The 12978-nt window shown below is 38.7% G+C and overlaps 1 non-coding gene across 1 annotated transcript; it reads right to left on the reverse strand.

Moving 5' to 3' along the window:
* Positions 1-4426: 4426 nt before the first annotated feature.
* Positions 4427-4529, reverse strand: LOC118660833. The gene has a single exon (XR_004969041.1). It is a non-coding gene; the product is annotated as a U6 spliceosomal RNA (small nuclear RNA).
* Positions 4530-12978: the final 8449 nt, after the last annotated feature.

The raw sequence follows: 12978 nt of genomic DNA on the forward strand, positions 1-12978 counted from the left end.
CAGCTAAACAGAGCAATCTGTCCAGGCTTGTTTTGCTAGGAGCTGGCAGTAATTATACAAACCTAGACCCAGCAGGAGAAGCAGGCATGGGAGTGAACAAGGGAACGGATATTTCTCCAGCTGTGCGTTCACTGGCTCTTCTGAGGCAGGTAGGTCCTCATTTCTTGTTTACACTTTGGATCCCAGATGCAGTCTTTCAAGTGATAATGATACAGTGCGTGCTGAAACATATGCCACGCTGTACATGCATTACCTCACTCGATTGTATACCTTACCCTATGTGGTAGGTAGTATTTTTTATTTAACAGATTATGAACGTGAGGCATGGAGCAGTTTAGTGATTTCCCCATGTTCAAACAGCACGTAAGTGACTGAGCTGGGACATAAACTGGGCAGTCATCCTCCAAAGTTCATTCACTTAAACATCAAGCCAAATATTTGCCCCAAATGTGCAGTCATATTTATTTATTCTCCTCCTCTTCCTGTTTCCCCCTCTCTCTTTTCTTCCTTTCTCCATCTTTTCCTTCCACCTCTGCTCTCTCTCACTCTTTGTACCCCCTCCCTTTGACTGGTCTTTCTATTTTCTCACCTCTTTTCCACTATAATCCCCCATGCTTCCCATCTGTCCCTGAGCACCTATTCCCACTCCTCCTTTCTTCTCTCTCCCTCCGCCTCTATCGCTGGAAGTAGACAACTGATGGACCCCACTTGGGTATACCAGCTGGTTCCAGGACAAGAGTATTTGCCTCAAACTAACTTTTACCTCTAAAGAAAGAAAAGCTGGCCGTTGTCTCCAGATCCCCACTTCCCATCAACCACGCTTAGTTCCCCTTCCATCTCCTTTCTTTACCATAAGCTTCCAGTTCTCTTGTACTCTTTTTCCTATCAATTTTTTTTTAATTTTTAAAAATATGTTTTTATTGGCCTGGCTGATGTGGCTCAGTGGTTGAGTGTCGACCTATGAACCAGGAGGTCACGGTTCGATTCCCGGTCAGGGTACATGCCCAGGTTGTGGGCTCAATCCCCAGTAAGGGGTGTGCAGAAAGCAGCCAATCAATGATTCTCTCTCATCATTGATGTGTCTCTCTCTCTCTCCCTCTCCTTTCCTCTCCGAAATCAATTAAAAAATATGTTTTAAAAATTAAAAAAAGTTTTTATTGATTTTAGAGAGAGAACAAGGGATAAGGAAAGAGACAAACATTGATCGGCTGCCTCCCTCATGCACCCCACCTGGGGTTTGAGCCCGAAACCTGGGAATCAAACTGGTGACCTTTCAGTGCATGGGCCAACACCCATCCATACAAGCCAGGACTTCCTATCACATACTTTTCTTGGAAAGGATGAGAATCTTAAACTCATATAGTGAATTTAATCTCTTATGTTAAAGTGCTCCCATTTTATGGACATTTGCCTCTCTCTCTCTTAACTCTGTTGTTGAATCTGTTAAGTTAGTCAGCCTACCTAACTTATTCTATCAAATATACCTATTTTCCCAAGGTACATTCATTAGGCCTCTTTCAATCAGAAGAGACAGAATTCCAATTCAAATTAGTTTAATAAAACAAAAATATATGGCCTCAAATAAAATTGACAGGGGCTCCTTAGGTTTAGGCATGCTGACTGTATGTAGTCATATAATATCAGGAACCTCTTTCTTCCTCTTTTTCATGTTTGTTTTCCTCATGTTGATCCTGGGAAGGCTTTCTCCACATGCCCGTGAAGAGAACCTCTGCAGTTTATAGGTAATCTCCAGACCGATATTAACCTTAGAACTAGGAATCTCAGAGAACAGGGTAAGACTTTTGATTTTCCACATTCTTATCAATCCTCAAGAAAACACTGTTTGATCTTGCTTTAAAAATATCCCCAAATGGGACCAACATCTCTATTTAGAGGCAAGGGAAAATTATAGCCATCAGAAATTGGCTGTCTTTGGCTTCAGTCCTTTTTGGGCCATGTTATGCTCCTCCAAATTTTATTTATTGAAATTTTAACTTCTGGTACATCAAAATGTGACTGTATACCTTGAGATAGGTTATTTAAAGAGGTAATTAAGTTAAAGTGAGGTCATCAGAGTGGCCCTAATCCCAAATGACTGATGTCCTGATGAGAGCAGGAAATGTAGACACAGACATGTACAGAGGGGACAGGTGAAGACACAGGGAGATGGCCATCTACACGTCAAAGAGTGAGACCTCAGAAGAGTCAAACACTGCCAACACTTTGATCTTGAACTTTTAGCCTTCAGAACTGAGAAAATTATATTGTTTAAGCCACCCAGTCTTTGGTACTTTGTCATGTTAGCCGTAGCAAACTAAGACATATCCCTACTCCTACAGCATGATGAGATAGGAGTGGCTCTTTGATTGCCCATCCAACCACAAGCTCCAGAATGGGGGGAAGGAAATCTTTGGTAAGAAAGGAAATTCATAACTTGAAGAAGGAGGGCGTGATGCTAGACCAGTGGTTCTCAACCTTCTTAATGCCGCGACCCTTTCATACAGTTCCTCATGTTGTGGTGACCCCCAACCATAAAATTATTTTTGTTACTACTTCATAACTGTAATTTTGCTACTGTTATGAATCATAATGTAGATATCTGATATGCAGGATGTATTTTCATTGTTACAAATTGAACATAATTAAAGCATAGTGATTAATCACAAAACAATATGTAATTACATGTGTTTTCCAATGGTCTTAGGCGACCCCTGTGAAAGGGTCATTCGACCCCCAAAGGGGTCGCGACCCACAGGTTGAGAACCACTATGCTAGATGCACCGTATGCTGATGTCCCCACAGATGGAGAGTAACCGATCTGTCTTGGTCAAAAGTCATGATTTCATAGAACCATTCTGGAAAGAGAATTTATTATTTATGATAGATTTCTCATTAAAATTGTTCAAAACATTTTGAACCTCAGCTTCAACTATTACAGTTTGGTACAGGCAGAACCGACAGCAGGGCACAGTGTGTCCAAGGCTCTTGGGTCATTCAGGCCTGGAATTGGATCCTGAATCTGTCCATTTACTCCCACGAGTATCTTGGGAAGTTATTGGTGTCTATGTTTCCTATTTATAAAATGGGGATAGTGAAGGTACTATTCTCCTACAGTTGTTTTGAGGATTCTTTAAGTTAATTCATGTAAAATTCTTAATACATGGTCTAATACAGAAATAGAACTGCCTACTATTGTTCTTATTATACCTACTATTATTATTATTATTCTTGTTATACATATATTGTCCAACACATTCAGATGACCTATTTAGCATATAAGTTTTTCAGAGCTTTGAATTTTTGCTTAAGTATTATCTTTAACAACTACTAATGTCCAAATAAAGATGATAGATATAGAATATTTAAAATACATCATATTTCAGGAAGAGAATAGAAACTGGACTTGCCACATCCTACACATCTCAATGGTAAATATATTGAATTTGAGAAGTCTGTGTGATAACAAAGTGAAGGATCCAGTTTACAGCTAGAATTCTGATACTGTACCTAAGGACAGAGGCCAGGACAGTAGATATTAATTGAAGAATCATTTGTTTATATCACAGACTACAAATTAGCAAGTTAGAGGAATGGATTGTCCTTTGCCCTCCTACACAGATTTTGACAAATAAACGGACTACCACTTAATTAATATCATACATAAAAAATGAGCTTTTTAAAATAAATCAGGTGATCTGGGCCTAGTGCTTCGCATTTTCATATGGCAAATATCAAAGGGAACTGAGGGGCAGCTGCTGCTTTTGGTCATAGATCCAACTCTTCACTTAGAATGTACACATGAAAATATTTCCCATTCATTTGGGCCACCTCCCTGCTCTCTGGAGGTATTCGAGTGAGATCTTGATGAAAGTGGTTGTTAAGGACAGAGATATAGCTAAGGTTGCTCTCTGGAAAAATGAGAAAAAAGGGGGGCCATTTATGAAAGTGGGAAAAGGAAGAAGAGTCATTCGAGGAAAATGAGAAGGATTAGTCAGAATGCCAGAAGAGAGCATTGTCATCGCACCCGAAATGGCAGAGTGTTAATTAGAAGGGGGTGGTCAAAGGATGTCACCTTCCCCAAAATACCTATTAGGCTGAGTGAAAACAATCTATTCTTTTTGATAATTAAAAAATCACTCATGGCATACAGTAACAAAAGTAGTTTCATTCTGTGATTAGGCAGGAACCTATAATAGAAGTAAGGAAGTCCCCCCCCCCCCCAACCCATTTTTTCTTTTTTAAATTGTTGTTTAATGGAGTGAGAGCTACATGAAGTTTTATGGGATGGTTGCATTTTTTTTATACAATAAAAAAGTATTTATGGAACAACTGAAGTTCATGTAAGAGATACTGCAAATAGAGCAAAGAGACAGAAACAACTGATGGAGCCCGATTCTAGTCAGCCAAGACAGAACACATTATTTTTTTAAATATGGAACACCTCATGGATTTGCATGCTATCTTTACACAGGGCCCATGCTAATCTTCTATGTGTCATTCCAATTTTAGCATATGTGCTCATGAAGCAAACAGAACACAATTTTAGTCACAATTTTATATATGTGAATTTTAAGACTTGCTAGTCTTGACATGAATGTCCGTGATTTCCTGGAGCTCAAAAAGTTTAAAATTAATTTCATTAATTGATTCTATCCATCTTCTAACACATATCTATTCTTATATTCTCCCTCCTGGTGACCCAGTCTCTAAATGCAAAGTCTCAAAATCATTTTATATTTCTTCTTTTAACCACCATCTATTCCTCTGATCTGTCCTGTCACCTCCCATCCAATCAGATGCAAAGCCCTAATAATTCTTCCCTTAAGTATGTCTGGAGTCTGTCTTATTTCTTACACAAGTTTCTCTTTTTTTGTGTGTGACCCACACTGAACTGGAAGCTCTCTCAGGATGAGGCTTGTTATTTATGATTTTTCTAACTTCAACCCGTCAAGGTGTGTGCAACATATTCAGTAAGTTTTGTGGCAGTGAACTGAATGATCTGGTCCATGGTTTTCCACTTTCATGCCCTATTACCCCTCACCCTAGACTCCAGCCACACTGTACAACCTGCCCTCCACCAATGCCCCGGGTAATTCTATGTTTCCTTGTATTTACACAGCTATTACTTTGCCCTGGAATGCTCTTTACAGTGCATCGTCCACCTGGAAAGTGGAAGATGATTTGGAAAAGTTAGGAGAAGAATTAATGCCCCTGTAAAATTTCCCCTTATTTCTCTACTAGTGTGCAGACCTTGCTTTAGAATACCAAACTTCTTTTCCTTTCTGGTACACAACAAAACAGTTCCCAGCCTCACTTGTTTGGCATGGCCATAGAATGTGAGTGGAAACTGTTTGTACTCTTCTGTCTGATCATAAATTGTTCCCAGTTGTCGTTTTTTGTATCATTTTCAACTCTCTGACCGATGGTTTAAAGAGCCCGTCAAAGGAGATCTCACAAGCTATGTGTTGAAGATGGCACTGCAGCCATGTGCTTCTTAACCTGGGGAATACGTTCTGAGAAATGTGTCATTAGGTGAACTGGTTGTTGTGTGAACATCATAGAGAGCCCTGACACAAACCTAGATGGTATAGCCTATGACTGTCACTGTATGTGCGATGCTTTTCTGTAACTGCAAGTGCAATAGACTTTTTGACACCGGCATCACCACAAACACCTGAGTCAGTGTAGTGTGGTGACAGCTGGCTTTCCTTTTTGTTGTGCGAGTGCCTGACTCGAGCTTCAATTGCCCAGGCATCCATGTCTAGGCTGGCACCCATTTCGCAGAGGCATCTGCTTTCGGGAAAGCTACCACCAATATATGTGTTGCCAGCCACGACTAGGTGAAGAGCCAGGCTGCCTCCCTCCGTGGATGCTCCTTTTTTAAAGAAATCTTGGTTGCTTTAGATACAATTTGGACTACTTGGTGTTTTTTTCTTCCTGTGCTTTATTATCATTTCTCTTCCTGTGCTTTCAATTCCCACTCTTCCGTTTTAAATTCACCAATAACGAGTGAGCCTGGCCTAGCAGATTTAGCTCAGTGGATAGAGTGTCAGCCTGCGGATTGAAGGATTCGGATTCAATTCTGGCCAAGGGCACATGACCGGATTCTGGGCTCCAACCCCAGTAGGGGGCATGCAGGAGGCAGCCGGTCAGTGATTCTCTTTCATCATTGATGTTTCTATCTCTCTCTCCCTTTCCCTTCCTCTCCGAAATTAATAAAAATATATTTTTTCGTACATTTAAGTCCTTTATCGATTTTGAGTTTATTTTTGTGTATGGTGTAAGTTGGTGGTCTAGTTTCATTTTCTTGCATGTATCTGTCCAATTTTCCCAACACCATTTATTGAAGAGACTATCCTGGCTCCATTGTATGTTCTTGCCTCCTTTGTCAAATATTAACTGAGCATATTGGTTCGGGCCAATTTCTGGGCTCTCTATTCTATTCCATTGATCTATATGTCTGTTCTTGTGCCAGTACCAGGCAGTTTTGAGAACAGTGGCTTTGTAATACAGCTTGATATCTGGTATTGAGATCCCACCTACTTTGTTCTTTCTCAGGATTGCTGCAGCTATTCGGGGTCTTTTTTTATTCCAGATGAATTTTTGGAGAGTTCGTTCTAGATCTGTGAAGTATGCCGTTGGTATTTTAATGGGAAGTGCGTTGAATTTATAGATTGCTTTGGGTAGTATGGACATTTTAATGATGTTGATCCTACCAATCCATGAACACTGAATGTTCTTCCATTTGTTTATGTCTTCCTCTATCTCTTTTTTCAACGTCCTGTAGTTTTCTGAGTAGAGGTCTTAATTCTAGAAGAATCCAAAGGCAACAAAATCTCAGACATATGCCGAAGCAATTTCTTCACTGATACAGCTCCTAGGGCACTTGAAACTAAAGAGAAAATGAACAAATGGGACTACTTCAAAATAAAAAGCTTCTGCACAGCAAAAGAAACCATCAACAAAACAACAAGAAAACCCACTGTGTGGGAAAACATATTTGCCAATGTCATATCTGATAAGGGCCTAATCTCCAAAATTTATAGGGAACTCATACAACTTAACAAAAGGAAGATAAACAATCCAATCAAAAAATGGGCAAAGGACCTAAATAGACACCTTTCAAAAGAGGACATTCAGAAAGCCAAGAGACATATGAAAACATGCTCAAAGTCACTAATCATCCGAGAGATGCAAATCAAAACAACAATGAGGTATCATCTCACACCTGTCAGACTGGCTATCATCAACAAATCAACAAACGACAAGTGCTGGAGAGGATGTGGAGAAAAAGGAACACTTGTGCACTGCTGGTGGGAATGCAGACCGGTGCAGCCACTATGGAAGACAGTATGGAGTTTCCTCAAAAAACTACAAATGGAACTACCATTTGACCCTGTGATCCCACTTCTAGGAATATATCCCAGGAAACCAGAAACACCAATCAGAAAGGATATATGCACCCATATGTTCATAGCAGCACAATTCACCATAGCTAAGATCTGGAAACAGCCTAAGTGCCCATCAGTAGATGAATGGATTAGAAAACTGTGGTACATCTACAGGATGGAATACTATGCTGCTGTAAAAAAGAAGGAACTCCTACCATTTGCAACGGCATGGATGGAACTGGAGAGCATTATGCTAAGTGAAATAAGCCAGTCAATGAAGGAAAAATACCACATGATCTCACTCATTCATGGATAATAGAGACCATTATAAACTCTTGAACAGTAATAGATACAGAGGCAGAGCTGCCTCAAACAGATTGTCAAACTGCAGCGGGAAGGCCGGGGAAAGTTGGGGGGCAGGAGGTAGGGGGGTAAGAGATCAACCGAAGGACTTGTATGCATGCATATATGCATAACCAATGGACATGGGACGCTGGGGGGTGGGGGAGGCCAGAGGATAGTCAAGGGCGGGGAAAAAAAAAGACACATATGTAATACCCTTTGTAATACTTTAAGCAATTAAAAAAATATATATATGTATATTTTTTTAAAAAAGGAAAAAAAAGAGTGAGCCCATGAAAGCCTATGCCCCTACTCTCAACCTCAATAAATTCAGAGGCTGAGGCCCACACTTGTGCATGTTTGTGGTGGGTCTCTCTCTTTCTCCTCTCTCTCTTGCTCTCACTCTCACTCCCTGTCTCTCTCTCATGTGCCCGTCCGTGGCTGTGGCTTGCACTGTCCAGGGCCTGTAAGTAAGAAATGCTCTTTTTTTCTCTCCAAAGTTTCCTAATGGTTATCCCACAGAGGGGCATCTTGCAGTCATAGTAAGAGCCACACCAGTCAGTCCGATAGTAACATTGGCTTAGGCAGGGGTGGTATCCGGGGAAGCGCCAGTGGAGGTGAGTGCCCCCAGGCATTTCCAGGTGATAGCATTGCTATGATGGACTGAGACAGCACAAGGCAGTGATGTGTTGCAACGTGACATTACACAGCTATGACATCACTGGGCAATAGGAAATTTTCAGCTCCATTATAATCATATGGGGACACCATTGTATATGTGGATTGTCCTTGACTGAAAGGACATGGCATTTAGCACATAACTATTTTGGGAAAAGGGAAGCAGGTCCCTGAGGCATTGCTTAGAGAACTGCCAACCATCAGCTCCTGCATGGGGCCATTGATAAGAGTGAGAATAAACCTTCAAGATGTTAAATCTCAACTCAAATTTTAGATTTTATCCCTTGTAGCCACTAGTGTAATCTTAAATAATACAGCTTCATTGTATCTTGTAGCCCCATAATAACTCAATAGTTTGTAATAATTGATAGGTATGTCTATCACTCCACTAAACCATGCCTGCTCTGGAGACTTAATCTCTACCAATGTTCCTAGTTCTGGCACAAAATCGGTGTTTTGCAAACATAAATTCTAAATTTTGAGGAGAGTGGTTCACACACAAAAAAATAGTCCTTAGAATTAGAAGTAACTAGACTTTTTTCACACATGAAATTCTCTGACTGGAAAACATTATGAGATATAAGCAGTCATATTTTTCCCCAGTTACCATGGGCAGTTCCATCTATTCAGGAAAACGAGTGGTATTGGACATATTTGCAAATTCAAATGCAGTTTTAAACATGTGATTTGTTATTGTATTTTCATCAGTGGCAAGTGCAATGGTAGTTTGTGCAAATTAATGCTCACAGTATGAATGTTTTAGTACTATTGAATAATAACAGTGTGCAATTTGAAAGGTAATTCCATTATGGCAAGCTTTCTGGAAAAAAACAAACAAATGGCCTGACCATTATAAAATTTGCAGTCATTGTTAGAAAGTGCACGTTTATTGAATAATAAATACAGTAATCACTTGGCCTTTAAAAGTGAAGTTTGATGCATACAATTCTTTCATTATATGTCTCTTCTTTTTTCCAAAGCGGTTGCTCAGCTAGAATTGTAGAATTGTAATCCCTTACAAATTGATCTGAAGTTTCTGTTAATATAAACCATTTCATATCCTGCTTTGTTACAAGAACAGCAAAAATCCAATAAGGGCTACATCATTTAATCCTCATCTGTTACTAAACTAGGACAAAATAGAGTAATTAACTAGTAACTTACCTCAAAGTCACTGAGATAGTTAAAAGGGAATGGTGATGTTTGTCATAAGTCAATTATTTAGGAGGAGGGACACAGACTGGCATAGAAAAGATGAGCCTCTAACTGTGGTCAACTTTCACAATACATTGCAGCCACCTGGCGTTCCCTTCCCCCCTAAATTCTGATGCAATTCACCTAGGCACAGGGATATAAAATTTGTCCCAGAGATTCTGTTATGTAGCCAGGGTTGCAAACTACTGAAACACACCCCCAGATTTTTTTTTTTTTTTTTGCATAGAGGCGCAAAGATCTTTGAGACAGATGTCATTCCATTCATTTACTTAATACTTCCGTAGCTCAGGCATTCAGTTTAGTCATTCTTTTCATTACATTCAATTAGCTCAATATTAATTAAGCACCTACTCTGCAATTGTCACTGAATTAGGGGCAGAGATGCTCCACTGAATCATCACTTGATAACTAAAATGCAAATTTGTTCACAAATTTCTCTGGTGTCTGGGCCTTCTGCATCTCTGATTCTGGCTCTGTTTAGAAGAGAGGCAACTTTTCTATTCCTGTCTCTCCCTCTCTCTTTTCTTTTCTCTTTTCATTTGTTTGGTTTCAGCAAAGTGTGAGGGGCAGAGGTTGGGAAAGAAAGAGAGTAGGAACTTTTACTGAGTTCCTACTCTATGTTTAGCAAGGGTTAGCATTGCACAGTTGGAATCTCACAGATCTGCTAAGGAGGCAGTGTTAACTCCTTTTTACAAATGAGGATACAGAGATTCAAAAAGTCTAAGTAACTCGTTCAAGGTCAAAAAGCCCCTTAGTTGCAAAGCTAGGATATTAACTGCAAAGTTCTTCCCTAAAAGCTTTCAGTTACAGTTTCCCTAAAATCAGAGGAGAGTCAAGTTATGTCCCTGCTGCAAATTATGTGTCAAAACATGTACTTGGGAAGGTAGTTTCTTTGAAGTTTCTCCTTGTATCTGAAAATTTATTTGAATTTTAATTTCATCCTCAGTAAGCTAATTAAAATATAAATGTTGTATTTAACTTACTATTAGAAAAAATAATCTTATGCTTCTGCTTTAAAGGATACAATTACCTTGAGTTTATCAGTTTCAGAAACTTGCTCAAGCAATCGACTCTACATATGTTTCAATGTCCAGAAAATTCCTCTGCTTTGCCTTGTAATCACTGAACTTGAGGAATTCATACTAACTCAAATCTGGGGATGCTAATAGCAACACTCTTTCACTGTGCCTCTGAGTCTCTGACAAGTCTGAAAAGAGATGCTGAAATGCTGCCTGAATTGAAGGTCTCGGCACCTACTGGCCTGTCTCACTTACTCACTGATGCTGAATTTTATTTTCCCCTAATGGTGTAATTTTCATGAGTCAATAATCTCAAGTGGCTCATAGTCCCTATTATTAACTTTCTTCATCCAATTAAGACTTCATTTTCTGTGTAGTCATCATATATGTATTACCACCATTCTGTTTGCAGAACTTTGCACCCTTGCAATTGTTTTTTCAACTCTTGTAATTATCTGTTTAATTTGTATATTTCTTGCTAGTATAAGCTATCTTTTTAACCAATGTATCCCCCACCCAGAACATTTTGCTGGTACAGGTTAGGACTTTAGTATTTGTTGAATGATTACAGTGTATGACTTTCCCAAGTAATTTATTCCTAAAATATAATTTTTACTAGCTATGCTTCACTGACCTTGGAGAAAGTCTTAAGTAATTTTTAATTTCATTGACTGTACTTTTTACCATATTGTTCTATCCACTATTTAATTTTAGATGCAAAAATTCTGATAAGTTTTTGAGAGATATGTTTGAAATGTTCCTATCAAAATGATGATTTCTTGTTATTGCCTAGGAATTTTTAAAAATTTTTTATCACCATCACCACTCCAGAGAAAACTAATTTTATTGTTTAAACAATTTAAAAAATTCCATCCAGTATCTGGAATTACTTTTATCTTTATGATAAAAATGTAAAATGTAAATAAGCATCAACGTTCATCAACACCTTTGGTATGAAGAGCTTCTATGTGCCACAGCTCACCACTTTAGATTAGGGAAATATCTAAACTTTGTTTGTTCCTTCAATCAAGATAATCTCCAGGATATAGCAGGGACATCTGTGGGACAACTGACTTAATAATATCAAGTTGCTATGCATTTCTATTGCTTATGTTTTTACTGGTTTCAGACCTATTTTCAAATTATTGGCTTTTAAATCCCCTTTAATATTGCCAGTTGAAAATATAAATTAAAAATTATTTACCTTTTAAAAAGTAAATAGAAAAGATAATACATTCTTTTAACTACCCACAATTATTAGAATTTTAAGGGATCCAGGAACGCATAATAAGGAGCTATCGCTGTGTTAAACTTGCCCTGTGCAAACTCTATATCTAGTAGCTAGATATATACAACCACTGTATTTCTGTTATGATATGTATTCTTTATATACAAACCATCCAATTATACAGTTTTATCATATGTGTATATATCATTTTTAGTGACACATAACAATTTTGTATTATCTTATGATATCCTCACATTGGGGAATATTGAGAGTAAGTCTTGCCCAAGGTCAAATAAGCTCATATGGATTTGGAAGCTATCATGGATCCACTCCTTTTCTGGTGCTATTCACTCTGATTTCAAAGTATGGGCTCTTTTTTTACTCTTTCCTATTTTAACTTTAGAGTTCTGGCAGAATGGAAGGAATATAAAGAAAATGGCCCATTGCTTCCTCTGGTCTACACTTTATCTTGTGAGAATTTATGGTAGGTGGTACTGGAGAATAGTGCCTGCATGGTAATTCTTGCAGCATCTCTACTGCTGTATATCATTCCACTTTCTTATTTGCCACACTGTAAATCAGCTTTGCAAATAGCCACTCACGTAGGAAGGAGCACTTTAGGCTGGATAGCACAGTAATTTCCAATCTTGTATATGGTTTAGTAACCTATATCTGCTCACTATATCACATTTTTTTTTTATTATTGCCATGTCCAAACCACAGTTAATATGAGCAGACAAGTGTTGATCAATCAAGTAAGTCTGAAAACTTTTTGGGCAAAGAAAGAATGCTCTGTAGCACCAATTTGTTAGGCAGGTGCATGTTGGTAGTTAATACTTCTGGGGTATGTAAATAGCTCTTCCATGGAGTTGAGAAAGTAAACTACCAGGAATTTGCAAATAAATAAATAGATAAATAAAATAAAATAAAATGCAGTGTAATAAGATGCAGCTGAATAATAACCTCAGCAGAAAGAAGAACAGGCACGAAATACAAACCTGGAGCTCTTTCCAAGAAAAGACTTGAGCTAATCCAACTGAGATTAAAGTGGTGTTGCATGCCCAGGGCCAGGCTCTTCAGAGAGCATTGACCATGTGTGTGTGTT

The sequence above is a fragment of the Myotis myotis genome, unplaced genomic scaffold (genome assembly GCF_014108235.1).
Source record: "Myotis myotis isolate mMyoMyo1 unplaced genomic scaffold, mMyoMyo1.p scaffold_m19_p_7, whole genome shotgun sequence".
Taxonomy (NCBI): Eukaryota; Metazoa; Chordata; class Mammalia; order Chiroptera; family Vespertilionidae; genus Myotis; species Myotis myotis.